The sequence below is a fragment of the Anarhichas minor genome, unplaced genomic scaffold (assembly GCF_050575085.1).
Source record: "Anarhichas minor isolate MPS153535 unplaced genomic scaffold, ASM5057508v1 ptg000004l, whole genome shotgun sequence".
NCBI classification, from domain to species: domain Eukaryota; kingdom Metazoa; phylum Chordata; class Actinopteri; order Perciformes; family Anarhichadidae; genus Anarhichas; species Anarhichas minor.
In genome coordinates, this window is record NW_027466450.1 from 4,869,484 (window position 1) to 4,892,822 (window position 23,339).

At 39.3% G+C, this 23,339-nt stretch overlaps 1 pseudogene; it reads right to left on the reverse strand.

Annotated features, from left to right (window-relative positions):
- Nucleotides 1–79: 79 nt before the first annotated feature.
- On the reverse strand, nucleotides 80–17,562 carry LOC142966852 (nectin-1-like; annotated as a pseudogene).
- Nucleotides 17,563–23,339: the final 5,777 nt, after the last annotated feature.

The window sequence follows — 23,339 nt, forward strand, 5'->3', positions numbered from 1 at the left end:
TTACAATGAGTCACCGAGAGGAGTAGGGGAGACTAACCTGCAGACGCGCTGGCAGTCAATTATTCACAGATCCAGAGGCTGAGTTTTGTGGTTTTATTTGTAAACAACAAACAAACTTTTGTGCTGGATAACACACATTCATAAACGTTCAAAATACTTGGTGTACAGAGGTGATCAACAGCGTCAAACAATGATAATAGTGATAATAGTAGTGTAAATAGCGGTCATCAAAAAATAAGACTCCCTCACCCCCTCTACTTCCATTCATCCAACTAAACTACAGAACAGCATATATATCTCCTTTGCTATCCCCAACACCACGTGACTCAATTACCGGATGTGACAAAAAAGGGTTTACAAAATGACACAGGCCATACTTGGCTCCTACACAATGTTTGTTTATTGGCAATAATGTGAACTCAACAGGCTTCGACTGGGGGTCTGTGCCCTCTAGTGTTCTATGAGAGAATTACACAGGACAGGAACAGATGTGTTTCTTGTAAAAGTGTTTTGTGATCAAAACAATGAAGTATTCCCAAATAGAAGCTGTTGACTCGGTTTGGGAAATGCATATGTAATGGTTATTCTGCTTCTTATAAGTATCAAAAAGTATTCAACATGCACTGAAAGAACACTCTCACGCTATGGTGCTGAAAGGCCCAGAGTTATACAGAGGTGGTGTTCCTGCTCTTGAACATGTGGATTTTGTGCATTTTAATGCCAACAAATGAAAACATTTTTACGGTTCATTTTCAAGAAGGAGCTTAAATTCTCAGGATTCTAATTTGAATTATATTATTGTATATTTGACTCTCACAGGACTTCAGTTCCTCTAAAGATACACAGAAAGAGTAACTAACCACTTCCTTTACTCTGTGCCGGATATGAGAAAAGGGATTACTAATGATATATTTATTAGAGTTTATTTTCAGGAAGGAGTGAGTTTCAATTCTCATTGTTCCAATTGTATGATTCTCGTGTGAATTAATGTTTCTTTGCTCCTCAAACTTACAACACGTAGCTAAGTTCTGAGCAGACAAACCATCTAACTAACCAGGAAATAAGCACTTCCTTTCCTCTGTGCCTCCTCCTCAAATACATTTCAGAGGTGATGCTGAACTTTCAGTCAGTCTTTGTCAGTCTGATGGTCATCATGTTCAACCTAAACCAAGCAGCTCTTCTCTCCATTCAACTATTAGTTATGTGCCAAGTCTTTGCAGGTACAGTGGATATTTGTGATTGTTATGCATGCTAATTCTGTAAATGTAATGATAGATTATATTTGTATTGATTGGTTGTTTCCTCCAATGTTAGAGATTGATCCAGTTGAGCACAGGGAGAAGCTGGTGTCCAGGGGAGACTCCGTCATCTTCACCTGCAACATATCCAAGACAGATGTATCGCAAATCAGATGGACCAGAGGCGAATCTGTTTTTGTGTTTTCAATCTCAACAAATCAGACTTTTTCAAATTTCACTTCTCACAAAATGACAATAGACAAAAACTTACCTTCAAAGATGAATATTTCTAACGTTCAGCATGACGATGCAGGAACCTACAGATGTTTTTCATATGACATAGAACGTGAAAGGGCTATTGAGTGGAATTTAAAGGTGACTGTGGAACCTGAAGGTAGGTGGAGCACAAAACACGGCTATTCATCTCTACACCAGACGCAGTGCATTTCAAAGCTGATACTGTACTTAAATTAATTCACATCTGATTTTGTGCAGAAATCAGTCCACTGTGGTATTCTCTATACATCACAGCTGCAATTGGATTTCTTCTATGTGGAATCACTACAGCTGTCTGTCTCTACGGGTGAGTAATCATTTAGTGCTGTGTGTGGAAGTTGTAGTCATTGTCGTAGTAATTAGTAATTATCATTACAAAAGTTACATATTCTATGTGCTTTATTCATAGACTGTATATAGCTATATTTTAAAGCAGTGTAAAAAAATAAATGTGCCTTTTCTTAATCTTTGCGGACAATGGCTTCCTCCTCCCTCCCCCATCTGTGGTCATCGTGCGATCGTGTGGCAGTTACATCGTTAGATATTTCTGTATCTTCAACATTCACTGAATTTGTTTCACACTCTGATATTGTCTATTATCTTCTTTCTAGTATAAAAAAAAAAGTTTCCGTTGAATCATGGGGAATTTAAATGAAGTCGATGGATTATTGCAGAAACCCTTTTGACAGCCGCCATTTTGACTTGTCAAAGCAGGAAAAGAAAAGATTTAACAAACATTAAGGATAGCTCTATTCCCTCAAGTGGCCCAGTAGGCCTTGGTAGTGAGTGAATATACACAATACACCAGAACCCTGGAGCTGGCTAACCTAAATGCTTCCACCTGTGCTTCTCCTGCTTTAACAAGTCAAAATGGCTGCTGTGAAAAGGGTCTATTCTTGTCACCATAAGTTGTTTTCATGTTGCTGGAGCTGCAGGTACATCGAGCGTTAAACAATCGGGGTGACCCTGGTTTGAATCAGGAGCATTGAGAGAATGTTGAATACGGTTCCTTATTTAGCAAATGAAAGAGTGGTCTTCCTCTTTGCGTTCATCTTAGCACATGAGTCTGCACACAAACCTAGCAACCTTCACTCTCTCAATGGGATTATTTTATCCATATTTTATAATATTTATTTTTAATAATATTTTATTCATACTTTATAATATTTTATCAATATTTTAGCCACAGATTTTACAGAAGAGATTACATCTAAACAACTGTTGGTAGATTGGCCTTCTGATTGAAAACGAACAGAAAGCGTAAGAGGGCAGATAGCTCTGGCTTTTTAGCAACTAATGCTGCAGAAGACAAAGAGAAGGAAACACAAAGAGAAGAGCAAAGTAAGAGGCAGAGGCAGAAGAGCCTGGAAGGAGAGACAGAGGGCGACAAACTCACCGAGGAAAAGAGTTCAGGAAATTAGAGTAAGAGAATGATGAGATGGAGTAGAACTGAATGTGAGGGATGAAGAAGAGAGGGAGAAAATGAAAGACATCAGAGAGACAAACAGAATGTGATGGAAAGAGGTGGGGAGTAAAATAACAAATGTGTAGCTGTTGTAGTTATCGCTAACATGCACTGGTAGAATGTGTCTTCATTTTTATTTTTCCCCCTTAATGCTACTCTATACTTTTATTCCACTGAATTCGAAAGAGAAATGTACCTTTTACTGCTCTTTGTTTATTTGACAGTTTTACTTACATTTCAGATTAAGATTTCACAGAGAAAACATGCGATAAGTTTATAAAATACAATGCAATGTTAAAAATGTAACCAGTGGGTCCTAACATCTCAGGTGTGTGACCCCTCAAAAGACCATTGTCTAGTTGGGCCACTTAAAATGTCCAAAAGATGATTTTGCACAGATTTTTGCATCAGAACATCGTAATCTCATTTTGTCCTAATAATAATCTCACGGACCCTAATATGGAGGAGGGGCCTATTTTAGGAACCACTGGACTAAACTATGAATTTAAACTATTCCAAATAGACTTCACCTACACCAGCTACACCAGCATAATGTACATTGATGCATCAGAATTGAGCTGAAATAATAAGTGAATTAATCAATTATCACTAGAAATTGATAATCCATTAATTGTTTTCATCCAGTAAATCATCTTTCATCATCAACATTTTGTTTCCAACTTTTCAGTTGTGAAGTTTTACTGCCGCATCTTATTCTTGTTAGACTGTTGGTCGGACAAAACAAAACATTTAAATATTACAAAATTAGAACAATGCGATGGTGTTCTAGACAATAATTGTCAGATGAATCAATAATGAAAATAATCAGTTGTAGCCCTGTACTAATATTGTTACATGATACTCACTACTCAGTACTTAAAGTACTACATTGAGCTGATGTACTTTTATTGACAGGTTTTTATATGCGTGACATGGAGTATACTGTGGTATTGGTCGCTATACTTTTATGGATTAGATCCTTTACTTAGCTAAAAGTACCAATCTCAGTGTCAACTCTGTCTCATATAATGTGTCTGAAACAACTGGAAGCTGCACTGGGGTCTCATCACTGGTCTCAATTTTATTTCCGCATCAAAAAGCTGGACCAACATCCCAAACCAGGACCAGGACAGCAAGACCCTGAGTTATGTCCAGTATCATGTTCAGTTGGGGAAAGAGGTCAGAAGAACTTTTTCATTACTCAAACTATTACGTCCTAATGTCTCAAAAAGCATTTCTTTGCAATCTCCCCCATTTCCCTCCCATCCGCTCTTTTGTTTCTTGGAGTAATAGTGTGTTTATTTGTATTTTCTCTCCCTACAGGTGGCTCCCCTCCAACCAAACAGCTGTGCAGAATACAGGACGAATCCCAAGCAAGTCGGTACTTCAAGAGGCTCAATGCAATCTCTGGCCTGTTCAGCATGAAGTTCAGTGTAAAGCCAAATAGGAAACAAGAGATGTTGGAAAGAGAGACACATTTCATCCACACAAAACGTCAACTTTAGAAATACTGAGGTTATGAGTCCAAATTCCCTCGGTCCATCCCTATGTGAAGCTTTTCACTAACCTGGTCATTTGATGAGTAATGTTTAACCATGTAGAATATAAGAAACATTACAAATAAAGCAACAAAAGGATACAAATGCTGATCAGTCAGTTTCCCTCAAGCAATGGAAGGCAGAAACAAACTGTCCTTCAAGATCACACCTTCCTCCCTTCGGACAATGTGTAGTTCACACAATCTGAACAATGAAGAAAATGTTCCTCCTCTGCAACTTTGGCAGATTCGCTCCTTGTTTGTCAGCAATGTTTTCTAGCCGGGTAGAGTGGTCGGTGGGAACATGGGGACAGTTTTAGCTATAGTCGGAAAGAAGTATGGTATCCAATTAGATTTTTGACTCGGTTTTATTTTTGTCAAAGAAATCTGTAAACAGGAGACATTGTAAATAGAAGGTGTTCAAGTTTAGACAGCAAATGTTTCAATTAAAATGATATTTTGGAAGCCCAGAACATGGTGTCCCAACCGTCCAGAATAGGCAGAATTATGGGGAAATGCACTCCTTGTATATTTAATAAAATTGTGCCTTTTACGTTTAGGTTGGGATCTAAAGAACTTAATAAATTGTTAGCAAACACCTGAATCTGTTCAGTGAGCAAATTATTTTCATTAAGGTCATTTGGTGTCCATACAAAACCGACCCCGCTCTGGTTGAAGTGAGTGATTGTAGTGACTACAATAAGTCTTTTAATGTTATGAGAGTATTGTATTAAAAAAAACCTACTTTGTTCACAAGCCTTTAAAAAAAAAAAAAATACTTTTATCAGGTTTCACTTCAGTTTGAAGTCACATTCACAAGACTCGGCAAGGGGGCGCTTACCTCTAGACCTGCAGTAAGTTCTATTGTGTGAATAAAACTTTAAAAAAAAATCAATGCACAACAACAGAACTTCCTTCTCTTCGCTTGTATTGCAACTCGTTACATTTCCAACAGTTTAAATGGCATCCCAAAATATAAGTACAGAGGATGTTATGGACCGGGATACCGTTTTCAGTGTTTTGGCTGAGTCAGATTTCAGTCGTCTTTATTCAAACCATATACCGCTGGAGAAATGCAGCAGGGCTCTCCAGAAAGAATGGAAAAAAAAATGGAAGGAGTGACACTGCTGTTGACAATATGGACGATATTAAATAGTTTCTGTCTCCTTGGTTCACGCTGGTTGGTTCTAAGCAGCCTCCATGTTTTTATTTTATTACCTGCAAAGGTATAGGCACAACTCGGCTACTCTATCTTGTGGCTGGGCGTCAGTAGCTTGAGCGCAATGCCTTCTGGTAGAGGTAGCTTTCTTGGTCAATATAGCACGAACTAAGAGATTTATTGCTTTAATGGACAACATTTACCATCAACACTGATCAACAAAAAAAGGGGCAGAATTTTCATTTTGAAAAAAAGAAATGTTTACCATAAACAGTAACAAAAACGGTGAAATGTTACCTAAAGGCGACTAGAGGAAACACACCCACACACACACAGAAAAAAAGAAAGATATTTTTGGGTCAGGGAGAATTGGCTTGACAGTAACTGATTGATTACAAATGTAATATTACTTTTTCACCCCGAATAATCATTTTTAGCCATGCTAGCACCATTAAGGGATTGCCAGTCGCATGGCTGTAGACTCTTAGTCCAACTGTTTAACACAGGTTTCACTGCACTGAATAAAGAATGAGCCTTGGTCTAAACATGAACATATCCGCTGTGGACCAGGATGAGTGTTCTCTTCTCTGATCAGTTAAGTTGTTGACATACAGAAACAAAAACAGACATTTTGGAGATAAAGTGCAACTTTTAAAATGATAGAAAAATCGTTTTGCAGTGTTTGTAACATAGAGCTTAATTTTGACTTTCACCAAAGTTGAATATGTCATAAAATCCTGTTGCTGACTTTTGAGTTCAATCGGTTTTACATTATACAGTAACCACAGATATCAAAATACGACCGAGTAACACTGATGTTGGAAAGATGAAAGCCTGCCTGGCTGGCATTGTTATTACAAATAATAACCAAAACAAAGAACCATGTGAGATAAGTGATGACTCAGATACACTCCTGTAGTGACTTTAACAAATATCCATTTTAAAGCCACTGGGGGGCGAACGGGAGAACTTGTTCGGACGCGTGTTCCACAAATATTTCAATGTCAAATGCGCTGTCTTTCTTTAGATCCGTTGATCCTTTTATTCAAATACATATTGGCACCGTAACAGAATACAGGATACTTTAGAGGATAGTATAAGCTCTTGAAACTAGCTCACATGCCGGCTGACACGCTACCTTGACACGGCACCTTGACACGGTCAAAAAACTGTTAGCGTCCCATCCACACACACACCTGATCCTCATTACCAGGCACTTACATATATGCACATTCAGGTTAAGGTGCATTATGGCTCCAACAACTCCTTTAGAAGGAATTCCAAAATAGAGTAAAGCTACTGACTAATGTGTGTCCTCTGTAAAGAGATGTCAGCAGTCAAAGGTTATAGTGTCACCGTAAACATTGTCGGGACAATATTTTGTGACACACTACAAAAATATCACCACAGCAAGTGGTGCCAGGCGGCCCAAGTGCCTTAAACTTGCATTTTTTCTAATGGCCATCAGCGGGCAACTCCTCTGGTTGCAAAACTAAGTCAGATTGTATGAAAGTATATGAGGAAATCACCCTTCTTCTCACTTTATTTAAAGCCTGTAAACATGATATTGTTTCAGTCTCTAGTTTCAGGTCCTCTTGATGGTGTTCTTTTTGTAAATGATGTTTCCATTTAGAGTAAAATAGATGATACAGCAGTAGGTATGTTTTAGGATGTGGCTACGTTGTGAATGAAGGTCGCAGCCATGTGTGCGTTTTCAGTTCAAGAAAGTTAATTGTAACATTTTGGTCGCCTAAAAATGTCTTATTCAGCGATGGGTTGTACTAAGTTACTGCAAAAAAAAAAAAGATGGCGACAGCCGAAAACCAAGATGGCAACGGACGAAATGTCAAACGCGAGGCTTCAAAACCGTAGTCCTCGAATCAATGGGTGATATCACGGTGACTACGTCCACTTCTTCTATACTGTCTTTGGGTGGTGTCGATGAAATGAAGGACAATATATACATATATATGCATGGCATGAGGTTCAGGAAATAATTCATGAGAAAATGTAATGGAAAACTAAGATAATGGAATAACACTTGAGAAATATAGACAAATCTGAAAGTATGTAAAGAATTAGACAGACACCAAATGTTGTCTCGGATGAATACGAGTCAATGACAAATCTCTAAGCAACAATCTAATAAAACAACCAAAGTCATAAACCAAACTCAGCAGATTCTACAGGAGACAGTAGTCTAACAGAAAATGTTATTTCTCCAAATCGTGGTGGGTCATTTCTGTACTTGTCATCTAGGTTACTGATTTGCACTATTTTGGGATAATTTACAGACCCATCATGGTACAGATTAACACAAAGTTTACATACAAAGATAACACATCTGCAAAAAGATAAAGTGTGTATCGTTGTGACGGCCCCTGTCTCTAATCACTGCAAGTATGCTTTTGTCCCTCTGTCCCTAGAGAGCAGATTACCTGATGCAGAGCACCTGGTCCGGGAACAGGGAGGGCATAAAAACCCTGCTCTAGCGTTGCTCGGGGCAGGTTTACTCTCCGGCGTACGTGGAGTGATCCCAGCCAGTTGCTGCCGGTTATTTTGGTTTTGGTTTCGCTGACAACACCCACACTTCATTCCACACGCATTCACGTTGACACTACTGATGTTATTGATTGACACACTTCATAAAGTTAACTATTTCTTTATTTAGTCAAATAAACATTTTACGTTAACATCATTTGTTGTGTCTCTGCCGTATTTGTCATGGCCTAGGAGCCGGGTTATGACAATCGTATGTCCAGTCATTATACAAACAGTAGTTTCAGTTTTAAACTGTATTCTATGGTGGCAGAGAGTTGAATGCACTGCAGAACACTCTTAATATAAGATCTTCTCTACTTTAAAAGCACAGGTCACAAACAAAGTAAAATGAATTAAAATGAATCATCACCACTTTAGAAGCACTGCAATTAGTGAAAACAAACGCAAGTAGAGAAATGTGTTGCTTAATTTATCTGTGTTTTGTCTATTTGCACGTGTTCTTTTCACGATACTCGCAGGTTTTCATTCCATAATCTCAAGTTTTTCTATTCAAATTTCTCATGAATCATTTCTTGGCCAGTCACCTAGTTTCTTGTGTGCATGAAAACATGCTTCATAATCCTGCTATCATCAGCAGTTAATGCTGTTGGTGGGAAAACATGCTGTAAATGATGAAGCTGCCACAAACGGTTAAAGCCACGCCCTAATAGATAACACTGTTACAACTTTTGTTCGACATCTCGACTTACAGTTTTCAATCTTCATTTTGTTACTTTGGCATTTAATGGCATCATTGATATTAGCAGTAGATGTTGTCTTGTAGAGCTGCATCTGTTCAGTAACCAGCTGCTTCAGGAATGTTAGCGGCCTGCACAATAAGCCAACTGTCTTCCAGCTTGTTGCTTCCACGCATATCAATGAGATGCCTATGGCAGACAATTTGAGACATTTTATTAAAATCATGCACTTAATTCTAAATGGGTCTGCAAAGAGTTTTAACTTAACATATCTGCTGAAAGAACATTTAAGAAAGGCAAGAAACTGAAAAAACAGCTGTAATACAGAAAACAAACACTTATACAAAATAATAGAGATAGTTGTTGTAGTTTATATTAAGGCACAATATAAAAAACCTGTAATAATAAGGTTAATAATTGAGGGTAATAAAACAGAGCCTGAATGCACTCTAACAAATTAAATATTATATATTTTTCTTCTACCTCAGGTAGTAGTGGCTCTGCTGCTGCTGCTTCTTCTTCAGGTGAGCTAGAAGCTGTTAGGACCTTCAACCTCCCTCCACCTGTGTCCTCTTCTCTCCTGTCCCCAGTTAACACACAATAAAACATTTCCATAATATATAAAACATACCTTTATATACTTAGCAGTCGTACTGTATATTAAACTTAAGTGTGTGCAGTGCTACTGTACTCGGTACCTTAGACATTTCCCGGTTTTATACGAGTACCACAATGCAGCGACTCCGATGGTGATCATGAAAAGCAAAAGCCCAAATAAGGTCCAACATGCAGGGCAGGTTCCTGTAGGGAGACAGGACACAAGAAGAATACAGTAACAGGAACAACTGATATGCATTCTAGTCAAATGTAGTTTATTCTACCCAGTTTGTGACAAACCAGTGGCCTCTCAGCTCCTCTCAGATACGGTCAGACTAGGAGCTCTGGGTTTTTAATGCACAGAGAGGAAATAATACCTGGTTACTGTGTGTTTCTGGCTGCTTTAATGAGCAACAATTTGTCTCTGTGATTAGTGATTTACTGATCGATGATTGATCGAATGTCCAGCTTTAAATTTCAGTGTGCAACTTGGTCATACTTCACTTTGATGTGTAGTGGAGTAAGACTCTTGAAAGGATCATAGCATACAGACACGTTGTAATGCATTCTTTTAAATGCTTAGATATATTGTACCATACATTAATATAATGTGTAATTAACATTTTCATATGTATTTATTTAGTATGTTTTATTCTCTTGACTAATTAGGAAATGATATATATGAAGGCTCAGTTCCATCTAGTTTCCAGCCAGGACTGTGAGGGAGCCCAATACCAGGACCCTGAGACATGCTCATCTAAATGAGTCAGTTTTAATAATATCAATAATACCAGCGCAGCTGAGCTTCTCCTGCTCCAACAAGCCTAAATGTCTGCTGTGAAAAACATCTCCCAACATCATTAACTAGTGGAAGCAGGTTCCCCGTGTTTGTGTTTCTTTTTTAAAGAGAGCTAACAATGTCAACCTGGAGGGGAACCAGATGGTCTGCGCTACGCTTCTGCAACATTGCTGTGGTCGGGATGCCGTTGTCAGGACATGCTTTGACTTTTAGGCAGTTTTATTCGTAGACTTGAATCATTTCCTGTGATTTATTGGGTGGGTAGCGTTTCCTTCCAATTGTCCGGGTTGCTGGGTAAGCAGGCTCAAGTCAGCTTTTTCAGCTTCTGGACGGATACAAAAGGCATTCCACAGCCAAATGTGATGTATATTAAATTCTCCAGTGTGTCCTGGTTATCAAATACATGCTAAGATTCAACTGCAGGCGTTGGTGTCCGGGCGTCTCCATAGGAGCCCATAGGTTTACCTATATCAATTAATTTGGCTGCAATCTCTGCAACATCCACAACAGACTCAAACACAGAAACAGAACAGGAACAAATGTAAAGAACACACTAACACAATTGACAAAAACACAAAGCCAAATCACACCTGAACTCACCAGAAGTCACATGCACATACATGTAGCTGTGTTTTCTTCCATATAGATTAGATGCTTCACACTGGTAGAGGCCATTCAGGTCAGAGGTCATGCTCAGAAACTGTAGCGTTGCACGCTCTACTCTGACGCTAGACTGAGGCATCGACTGCTCGGATCTGAAACAGACAAACAAGGCTCAGCAGACAGCTAAATAAAGACTTACAAACATAAGTCAGAAACATGTTGAGTTTTGCCAAATTTGAATAATTAGTTCTTAATCCCTTCTGCCTACCAGCACCTCAGAAGCTCACCAGTTAACACGTCGTGATTTTCCAAACTATTTCTTCAATTTATGATTGTGTTTTCTAACCTCACAGGCAGCATTGGTAGGAGGAGAAGGTCTGAGTGTGAAGAGCAGACTAATGATAAACAGTAAACTGTGGCTAAATATCTCATCACACATCATTATGTATTCTGACCACATGGTCCATTTGGTAGCTTTTTTAATCACATGATCTTCATCGGCAGATGGAGTTTGCCCATTAAGAACTTCTTGTCCATTTTGGCCTAAAAGTTTAGGTTACGAGTTCACTCTTGGCTTTGGAAACAGTAGTTGAGCGAACGACCCCACCACCTAAGCTGCTGATGAATAAAACTCTTCTTTGCTGACACAAAAATCCAATAAAGCTTTGTTTATAGTCGCGGGTGGCACCATGGGCGCGAGCCTCCATAAATGGCACGCGAGCTACGAGCAAGTTTATGCTCAACGAACTGTTCGATGCAGTATTCTCCGAAACCCCATTACAAAAAAAAAAAAAAAAAAAAAGTACTGTTGAGAAGCAAGAAGACAAATGTAACTCGCAAAAAGACACAAACCTGCACAATACTTTTTAGTAATTGTAATCAACTGTAAACTCGTATATCATATTCATAAACTACTTAACTCCCTTTATACAAGCCCTGTAAATAAATAAGTCAAGTATTAAATGTGTTTTAAAGAAACAAAGGTGAATATCATGTAAACCAGTAATTCTCAACTGGTGGGTCGCGACCCAAAAGTGAGTTGCGGACCCGTTTTCACTGATGGCGCTGCTTGCATGACAGGAAAAAACTGAAAATATACTGGACATATACAAATATTTTGTATATAGAAGTTGGAGATCAAAAACAGAGCTGAAAAGAAAGTGAATGATGGACTTACGATCACCTGGTGGCCAGAAATGTGACCCAAAGTCCTAAATTCATTGATTTATGATCATCATTCTGTAATGCTACAACACACATACAGTGTGATGATTGAAGAGTAACATTTAAATGAGAAATAGTATTAATGTATTAAGCAACAACAAAAGGTACGAAAATCAAGAAATGGTGCCACGGTCTGAGGAATAAGCTAGCAATTTAATGACGGTACTACACTATTGGATGTGGTTACAAATTCTGATTTTGCTATATTACAAAATATCTTTGCTTTCGTTTTTACATTTAACAAGCAAAATGTCTATCTAAGTCTATATAATCTTTGTTTTCTTGGTGCAGCTGACTGATATTTATAATATTCTATAAAAGAGGGTCGCAGTCCATGCTTCCCGTTTTAGTTTTATGTATAATATTTCTATTAGCAACGGCCTCACTGTAAGTCAATAAAAGCTCATAAAAGGCAGAACAGCCTGCGCTGAAGAGCTCTAAGCTGAAACCTCTAGTTCTCTGTGATAATAATTAATACGTGTAAATATGCTATACATTCTCAAATAGTGCCGTGTGTTTTACGGTGTTGTTGTTTGGTGACCAAAAGAGGTCAAAGAAGAAAAGATTATATCATTTTACTACTATTCAGGGAATTTCAGCATGGACTGAGGTATTTACAAAAAAAGGCAAATGTTAATGTTAAGTTTTCTTACTATGACTCTTCTGCGAACACCAGCAGCGAGCTAAAGATTAATTCTTGACTTCCCGTCTCTGACTTCCTCTCCAGAGAGCTGCTAATGTGCCAAGTCATCACACTAAGCTTTAAATAAATATCACTTTTGAAAATTAAATTTCAAAGCCATTTAAACGTTTCTTTGTTATGTGTCTCTAGAATTTCAAGTAAAACAACGGAGCACTTACAAATGATGTTTGGAACAACCCTCTCACCTTTGTACAAAGGTTGTGAGTAAAACAAACCAAACGATGTTTCAAGGTGAAAGATAAACACAGCTTTGTTTACACTGAAACCGGTTCATTCAAGCCACTGCACCTGCTCCAGGTAACATCTGCTTTTGGGTTGGCTTCTGTCACGCATTCAAATGAATCCTCCGATCTTTTAATGATGGTCACTTCAATGGGTGAGACTGCGAGAGACAGGGAGAAGGAATGAGGTGTGTTATTGCTGTAACTGACAAAATATTAATATACTTAACAGTATATCAGAAGAATATTGAGGATCAAGATCTCGTGTACTGATACAGTGTTGGCTTGCTTTCAAGGACACCTGGTTTGACATGTTAATTAGTTTCAAGGACATTTTGGATTAAAATACTTGGGGGGGGGGGGGGGGGGGGGAGAGATATAGAAATATCTACAATTGACAAAGACCTTGAACACTACAGCTGTTAGAGCTCCTCAGTTAGCTGCATTTGAGAGATTACTGGTGTCTGACTTTCAGAGGCATCTGTTCCTCAACACTATGACAGAGTGGTAAATCAAGGTCAAGGTGATCACACAGCAATGCTTCAATGAGTGACAATAGACAGTTGAAACAGGATACAGGAGTCTTTCATGGCGGAGCCTGCAGACAAGGTTTGTCATTGTCTCACCTTTCCATGATCTCATGCAAATGGTGGATCAACAGTGTCCTGTTTGCATTGAGGGATGGAGGCGGAATTACACCAGGAACAGGAGTTGAGATGTCCGTGTAGGTGGAGTAAAACGCCAAAACTAAGGCTCCATTGTGCTCAACAAGATGGCAGCGTGCTGCTAAACAGCTGCCAGTGCACATTGGTTTTGTTACTGGCATTGAGCTGTTGTCTGTTATAGAGTTGTTGTCCTTTTTCATTCTGCTTTGGCAACCAAATTCCACCAAGTAGTCTTTTGGAAAAAACAACATGTTATTCTTTTTGTTTCCAATAGTGTCTTAATTCTTGTTTGGTCAATGTCTTAATTGTTTTCATGTTCTTCTCTAGCGCAACAAAATAATCTAAATTTAAAAACCACTTATTAGCTTTCAGAGTTAAGTGTGATGCTTTGGTTATATGAAAAGAGATGGAGTAAAATGAACTCAAATATCCTTGAATTATTACAATTATCATTAAACATTATAATGCAAAGATCAATCACCTTAAGGGCACAAATGGATGTACGGCATAGGGCACCAACATGTCAACAGTGGTTATGCGTTTACCTCCAGTGAGCTCTGGTACAGTTCCCTGCAGTCTGGATCACGTGTGAAATCTAACCACTCAAAATACTGCAGCTGATTCATTTCATTAGTTGAACACATTATCAGCCTTTAATTGCTCATTTACTCCAGTTAAGTGAAGAAGAGTTCGGTTGTAACGTTAGAGTATCCAGCATCAAGGATCAAAAAGTGAACTGCAGTATTGCAAAGTAAGAAAACCACGAGACAAGGGGAGAGGTCATAACAGCAGGGATGTCACGACTAAAACTGTTGATTATCCTTCAGAGTTCACAGATGTTTTGTACACACAATTACAGACAGAAGGCTCTCTTCCTCTGTGACTTTAATTTAACTTTCTTTCTGCTTTTACTGCCGTAGCGATATTTCATTGTACCTGAATAATGAAAATAAAGATGATTGTATTCTATTATTATAGAAGTATTAGTGAATGAGTCTGCCCTAGTCTCTGTCCACCCAGAGAATAGCTTTGAGCACCTTCAGCCACAGCAGAGCTCCAATCAGCCTAAACAGCTGAGAACACAAGTGGGAGTGAACATGCAAACTGTCTTTATCCACTGTTCAAACAATTAAATCAATTTAATAACTGAGGAACTCTTAGATCCACAATGATAAAATGAACAAGAATGATCAACTACAGAAGTAAGTGATATTTGTATACTCACAGTAGATCTGTATGTTGAAGGGCAGGCTTTCTTCTTTTGACATGGCTGGACCGGTGACGACACACTTGACCAAGTGATTGTTGATTTCTCTGGCAGGAACTCCAAACAGCGTGCTGACTGTGGTCGTCGTACCGTTGGCATGCTGGGTGACGTTGGTTGTTGCTCTCACTTTTTCTCCTAAAGCATCAGTGAGCCATTGCACCTTTGCAGGAGGCTTGGAACCAGCAGCCATGCAAGTAACGAGGGAAACCTCTTCATCACCCAAAGTAGGATGATTATCCTTCAGGCTTGTGACCGGAGGCACTAGGAGAGTAACAGTGAATAAGAGAAGTCAACATGAGAGCATGAAGGTCAACACTATTCTCTATCTCTCACACATGTTTAATACAATGCATTATACCAAGCAGGTTTAGATGTATCTCCGTCTGGACATTTCTGCTGGGGAACAAAGTGAAGATGCACATGTAGGTGGCTTCATCTGTCAATGTGATATTGGATAACTGTAGAGATCCATTGTTGTCCTTAAAGTTCCCAATAAATTCAAATCGTTTATCATGTCCGTTGATAAATTGTGGTCCAGTTGCAGACAAGATTGTGAGGAAATTGTCAGTCTGAGGTTCCTTCCGCCATGATATCTGGGTGATGGGCTCCTTAGTGAGGATGAGTTTGCAGGGTAAGATGGTCGTCCCTCCTAGCACCACGATCATGTTTCCGCCAATCACCCAAGCTGTAAGGTGCAGAAAATCTCATCAGGCAAATATACATTACATTGTGGTTCAGAGTGTATGGAAGCATTCACATCAGCCCTGAGCAAAAACCCACGCTGGCTTTGAGTTTAGAGTCGAGTGGGAATTTGAGGCTTCCGCAAAATAATGATGTTTTGGAAACGTAGACGTAGTTTAGGCGTACTCTAAACAGTGTAACGTTCACATTCATCTCAATGACACCACTTTGCTGGCACAGCGGAGGAGTGACGCTGAACCTGGCTCAACTTGTCCCGTAACGCAACGCCATCCGTCAACAGACTTTACTGTCCAATAAATTAACGTCAGCAAACATTAGACCAATAATTTGCACGTTGCACTCTTGAATTTGTGATTGTGGAGACAAAGGATGATAGGTATGGTGGCCCTGAGGGTCAAAACACATCTATTCAGAAAACACGACGACATTTCACAAAACACTACATTTCAGGAAACACAACAGCAAAAAAGAAAAAACTATTTCATTAAGTTGAGACTGAAAACAGAAAAGGCAGATATGTATTGGGACAGGATTCCTTCTCGCTGATTGGACGCACCGTCTATCTATTGCCGATGGAAATAACTGCAGCTGTTACAATAAATACAAATAGTATTATATAAATATACATTACATTGTGGTTACAACAAACAGAAGTAGTTTTGGCTGTTTGTTTCACTGCGTTATTCTTTTTATTCCCACAGGTTTTGAGACAACTCCGGCACTACTGTACAGTGAGAGAGATATTTCTATATTTATTTAAAGTTCAGATTCAAGGTGTAGCAGGAGCCGTACAGGCAGCCGAGCATCACAGCAGCATATGTATTGGGGATATGCTTTGAATGGACTGAATAGTAAATATATAATTTGTCATAAACACTGTTATGCTCATCTGACAGAGATCATAAAATACAGCAGTACAGACAACTGATGCAGCTTTGCCAAACCTCATTGTTTTTCAAACAGTTTTTAAGATGGGTCACCATGCAAAGCCACGTGACGTGAACACTGTGAATAGATTGGGAAGAAGGGGGAGTTTCCAGGGTCTTTGTTTGGGCACGTGTGTTGGACTAGCATTAAAGGACTTTGGTTTTCTAAACTTAACTATAACTCATCAACACGTTACAAACACAACCCTGTACTGAGCAGTTCCTATCTTTACATATCATGATCATGCTTCAGTTAATTAGTTCATCGTCGAGTTATTGTTTGCATTCTGACTCGGTGTGTGCCCTCTTTTGTCTGCCACGAGGCAGGTGTTAACACCTGATTATTCAGTTATTGTCAAATAAAATGTCAAAAGTCCCCCCAATGTTAATGTTGTCAGTCTTCCACAACACAGATGAAACGTACTCGACTATTTTTAAACTAGTCAAACCTTTTGTTCGGCTAAGAAAATATGCCGTTATTCTCCTGCCTTTGAGCAAATTTGCAAAACATTTCTGTGATTTGTATTTTTCTATTGTATTTATTGACATTTCTATTTCTCTTCTATGTGTGCGTCATTCAAGGCTAATTGTAGCGTTGACGTCAGTTCTTAAAGAAAAAGAAGCATTTCGCCTCGACTACATACCTTCTACATCTGTGCTCAGGATGAACGTGAACACCAGTAAAAGCATCGTGGTACTCCTGAAGAAACACGTCATCCATAGCTTATATTTAACGTTAAACAGAGAATGTGCGCGCTCCATCCATCAAAGGCTCGTTCGAGACTCTGTCTGTAAAATAACGAGGTCATGCGCAGCAGCTGCTCCGAGTTCCTGTGTTTACTGTAGCTGATCCACTCTTCCTCTACTCTGAGGTAAAACCAGCCTCCACCCCGAAACACAGTCAGCCAGCCAAGCTGGTCTGTGCGATTAGAGTCTGTTTGATCGTTTAACGGATAATACAAAAAAAAGCACAGCATTTTCACGTTTTTGTTGCCTGAATACCAAAATACGAGAGAAATACGAGAGCACCAAAGACAGATCCCTGTAAATCCCTTTTTTGTTTTGAAGAGAGACACCAGGTGACCCGGAAGTAAGACTATTTCAAAATAAAATTGTTTGGAAAAAAATAAACCAGCAGAGGCAACAGTATTGGGAGCAGGAGATGAAAGGGAGACACCTTCATTCCTTACAAAGCAGAGTGGGTAGTACAGTAAAGAGAGGGAGGAACAGCTTGTTCATATCTGAATAGCCTTCTATTCATCTTGGGGAAGCATCCAACATGCGAGCAGTGCATCCTCTCTGTCTCCTCAGCAGGATCATTTGTAGTGAATGTGACACAGAGGTCCTATCAGGCAGAGGAGAACCACAACATCACGCTGGAATGGACGTTCTCAACCAGAACAAACCCTCAACTCCCCTTTTATCTTCTGTGAACTGTGAACTGTTCTCAGGCCCTTCGTCCTGTTTCATCTACATGAAGGGGTCGAGGTCCTGGAGTCTCAGCATCAACAGTTTGCAGGACGCGTTCTATGGAGGCAAATCACTGTCAAAATCCGAGAGCGCAAATGAGATCCATGCGAAAATCAATCGATTCAAATGTATGAGTTTTAATTTGAAATATTTCCTAATTGGTACAGTAAAAATGTCTAATTTTCAGTTTGGGTGGAGTCAACGACGTCCTCAACACATGTATATCAGTCATTGTCTGGACTTATTGAGAAAAAACTTTTTATTACACTTCAAATATCCATTTGTTATACTTTTTCTCGGTTCAAATGTATGAGTTTTAATTTGAAATATCTCTTAATTGGTACAGTAAAAATGTCTAATATTCAGTATGGGTGGAGTCAACGATGTCCTCAACACATACATGTCAGTCATTGTCTGGAATTATTGAGAAAAATATTTTTGTAGCACCTTAAATATTGTGTTATTACCCATTTTTGTCCTGAACATATATGCATTAGTCGTTGTGTGGAATTATTGAGAAAAACATTTTTATAGCACCTTAAACATTTAAAAAATGTGCCATTTGAAGATACAAATTCAGTTCAGAGTTTTCGCTTCGTAAAATATCTTAATTGACTGTCAGTCAGGTATTATTAACTTCCAGCAACCCTCAAATCAAAGAATAAAGACACTTTAGGCACAATTTAGGTGTATTTTCCCTTTAACTCAGGAGATGCAGGTAGCATGTTTTATACTTAATGTGAATATAATTAATTTAATCTAATTTCATTATGCAATATGTATACTTTGTTGGCATCTTATTTTGAAAACCGGATGTTCGTCTGGAGAAAACCGGAAGTTTTCACGTTAATCTTTCCGCTAACTTTGCAAAATCTTTCGCTCGCTCCCGTCCTGTGCCGTTTGGTTGCGTTTACCGTAAATTTCAGCGTAGAGGTGCACTACAATTTAAGTGTCTGCTGACTTGACCGCAGTGGGGGGTGCTGCGGTAGTATGGGGTGCCGGACCCGTTGCAACGGGCAATCCGGTCTCTACGACTGCAGTAGGAGCTGTGTCCGCATTCTCGGCAATAAGTCAGACACGTTCCCGGTGGGTGTTGGCCAGGGCTGCCCTTTGTCACCGGTCCTGTCGGTGTCTTTCATGGACAGGATATCTAGGCGCAGCCGGGGGGGTGGAGAACGTAAGGTTCGGGGGTCTCGGGATCGCCTCTCTGCTGTTTGCAGATGATGTGGTCCTGTTGGCCTCCTCGGATCGTGACCTCCAGCATTCACTGGGGCGGTTTGCAGCCGAGTGTGAAGCGGCGGGGATGAGAGTTAGCACCTCCAAATCTGAGGCCATGGTGCTCTGCCGGAAACCGGTGGATTGCTCCCTCCAGGTGGGGACGGAGTGCCTACCTCAAGCGAAGGAGTTCAAGTATCTCGGGGTCTTGTTCACGAGTGAGGGTAAGATGGAGCGGGAGATCGACAGGCGGATCGGTGCGGCTGCAGCAGTAAAGCAGGCGCTGCACCGGACCGTCTTTGTGAAGAGGGAGCTGAGCCGGAAGGCGAAGCTCTCGATTTACTGGTCGGTCTACGTTCCGGCCCTCACCTATGGTCATGAACTCTGGGTCGTGACCGAAAGAACGAGGTTGCGGCTACAAGCGGCCAAAATGAGTTTCCTCCGTAGGGTGGCCGGGCTCAGCCTTAGAGATAGGGTAAGGAGCCCGGTCATCAGGAGGGAGGGGTTTTGGACAAGAAGTTCTTAATGGGCAAACTCCATCTGCCGATGAAGATCATGTGATTAAAAAAGCTACCAAATGGACCATGTGGTCAGAATACATAATGAGGTGTGATGTGATATTTAGCCACAGTTTACTGTTTATCATTAGTCTGCTCTTCACACTCAGACCTTCTCCTCCTACCAATGCTGCCTGTGAGGTTAGAAAACACAATCATAAATTGAAGAAATAGTTAAACATTTTTGGAAAATTCGCTTATTTGCTATTATTCCACTCTTGTACAGTAGCTGTTGGTTATCTTAAAAACAGGAAACAGGTCTGTTCTGCTCCCTGCCAAGAATAGTCCAGAACAAAACCCCATGTTATACAGCAAAATAACGTTTTTAAACTTCAGTTATTTTCCGATTAATCAAACAATACGACGTGTTAACTGGTGAGCTTCTGAGGTGCTGGTAGGCAGAAGGGAAACAACACAATAAGGTCTGAGTCAGAAAAAAACATAACATATCCTCCAGATTAAGAACTAATTATTCAAATTTGGCAAAACTCAACATGTTTCTGACTTATGTTTGTAAGTCTTTATTTAGCTGTCTGCTGAGCCTTGTTTGTCTGTTTCAGATCCGAGCAGTCGATGCCTCAGTCTAGCGTCAGAGTAGAGGGTGCAACGCTACAGTTTCTGAGCATGACCTCTGACCTGAATGGCCTCTACCAGTGTGAAGCATCGAACCTATATGGAAGAAAACACAGCTACATGTATGTGCATGTGACTTCTGGTGAGTTCAGGTGTGATTTGGCTTTGTGTTTTTGTCAATTGTGTTAGTGTGTTCTTTACATTTGTTCCTGTTCTGTTTCTGTGTTTGAGTCTGTTGTGGATGTTGTTTGATTCTGTTGTTATTTTTTGTGTCTCTGAATTTAAAAAAGAAAAGAAAAAGAGAGATTGCACCCAAATTAATTGATATAGGTAAACCTATGGGCTCCTGTGGAGAAGCTCGTACATCAACGCCTGGAGTTGAATCTTAGCATGTATTTGAAAACCAGGACACACTGGAGAATTTAATATACATCGCATTTGGCTGTGGAATGCCTTTTTTTTTTTTATACAATTAATGCTATCCAAAGAAAAAAAACTAAATGTTACGTTACAGTTGATTTGCATATTGTAAAGAGAGTGCACATAACGAAATGAGTGTCTCCTTCAAAATGGCAGACAGAGCATCCGTACCCCACTGTCAGTGTGCGGTACGTGAAATTAGGACCCGTTGCAAACGTGCCCTCTGCAAACTGCATAAATGGTTCCATTGAAACTGGCAGCATTTTGCTCCTTTTGACTGGGGTTGCCCAGGACTCTAATACATTAGTATTTTCACAGAAACAGAGAACAATGACATGAAGTTATTAGGAACAAATTGATTGACAAAGTAGTGAAAAAACATATAAATTATATGATAAAGCACCCGTGAGATGTGACAAGTGTACCTCTGGGGTCTGCAGGGACTCAGTTGGATGGATTAAGGTTAATCATGGTCGAGTTTGATCGAGGTATATTTGTGCACAGTGGACGATGCAAAGATATAGGAGGAAGTGCACAAAGTGATGCACATGAAAATGTCGTCGTAGCTGCCATTTGCTACGCTGAGCTCATGTCGTTTGCACTTCTTTTTTTTATTTACATGTCGACCCAAGTATCTTTACGTTCAATATACTTAAATAAGAATTTTTAGCCCAAAAATATTAATAAGAGAAGAAAAATGATTGATTATTGATATAAGTACAAGTAATACCTATACCATTAGGGAATATACGCATGTTTTGACCTTTTTTATTTAATTTAACAAAATATATCAAACTACTCAATTCATAGTCTTTATGATCAAATAAAACATTTTCCCTCATGAAATATATTCTGAAGTTAGAAATGTTTCCTGGAATAAATAAGGAAATATCTAATCAAAGAAGAAATAAAAAGAAAAGAAGTACTACTTCTGATTCCCTGACACTTTGGTGGATGCTCAACACCACAATGTTGAAATAATCCATTGCAGTCGTAGTATCCATTACAAAAGTAAAGTAAAAGTACAGATGTATTATCAGCAAAAAGCAACAGTACTCATTTTTGAAAATGACCCCCTGTGAGTGATATCTTTTACATTATGACATTATTAGATTGCACAAAGCACAAAGAGGCTAACGTAAAAGGTGTTACTCATGACCTAAAATCCTGACTGTGGCTGCTACAGAGCTTAAACCACACCGTAGTCACATGCTTTGATTCATATAGCTATAGCATAGCTGCATGCACAGAGAAAGTATACGCTTTGATGTCACTAGTACAAAGTCATGCAAACTGAATAACTGCAAAGACTCGACAGTTGATGCAATGGGTTTCAACAAACTATTGCTTCACTAAAAGTTTGGCCAATATCCATCCATTCAATGTCTTTAACCGCGTATCCTGTTCAAGGAGGCGAGATGGGATGTTCATGCTTTTATTGACATTTTTCGCAAAACTTAAAGTTTTCCCAGCCAAAGTATTATTGTCACAAGTAAGCATAACCAAATGTTAGTACATCTAACCCCATAATTGCAATCATTACAGTATTAAATATCAAGAAGAAATGTAATTTACATTGAGTCACGGCACATAACAATACTTCTGTGGCTCTTTGTTGCGAGAACAAAGACTGACCGGAATGTCTTCACTAAAAAAGACAAATAATTAGCTTTAGCTTGAATTTTCATTATAGTCTTGTAATAGTGTGCAGTTCTACATCGGAGCACAGTACGACATAAAACACAGTGACACTAACAGTAGCCCCTTTGTGTTGTGTGCAATCTAATAATGTCATACTGTATATAATAATATACCACTCACAGGGGCTCATTTTTAAGAATGAGTACTGTTACGTTTGATGTATTGTTTTTAGTAAATTTTGCTGAAAGTACTTATGTACTTTTACAGAGTATTTTAAGATTGCAGTATTAGTACTTGTAAGTAAAGGATCTGACTACTCCTCCTGTAACTGCTTGTGAATAAATTATCATTACAAGACTGTGTTTAATTAACTTTTGAACTTTATCTTTTCAGAAAACTCAGGACCAGGACACAAAATCCAGTCCAGGACCAGTTGTATCTCCACTCAGTAGAAGAGGTCCGAAGAACTTTGTCATCTTCTTTCCGTTTCTTTCTCTGTTGCAGCGTTGAACTTTAATTTTCACTTTCTATCTCTATAGACGTCCCTCCCTCCACCGCAGGATGGCACAGGCAGTGGGACAAACAACAAGCGCGGGAGTCAGTACGCAGAGAGGCTCAATTCAATCTATGGCCTCTGAGCTGACAAGACATTTGAATGAAAGTTAAACAAGAGACATGGACAAACCCGGTGCTTCAAGGGAAGGCAATCACAGGGAGGACAACTGGGCCACTGATGCCTTTGTACATTATTACATTACATTAAAACCAGTGCCGTCACTTTAAGGACTTTGTTTTCACTTGTGTATTCAGGGTTCTCTTTGCGTTTTCTTGTGTTTATTATG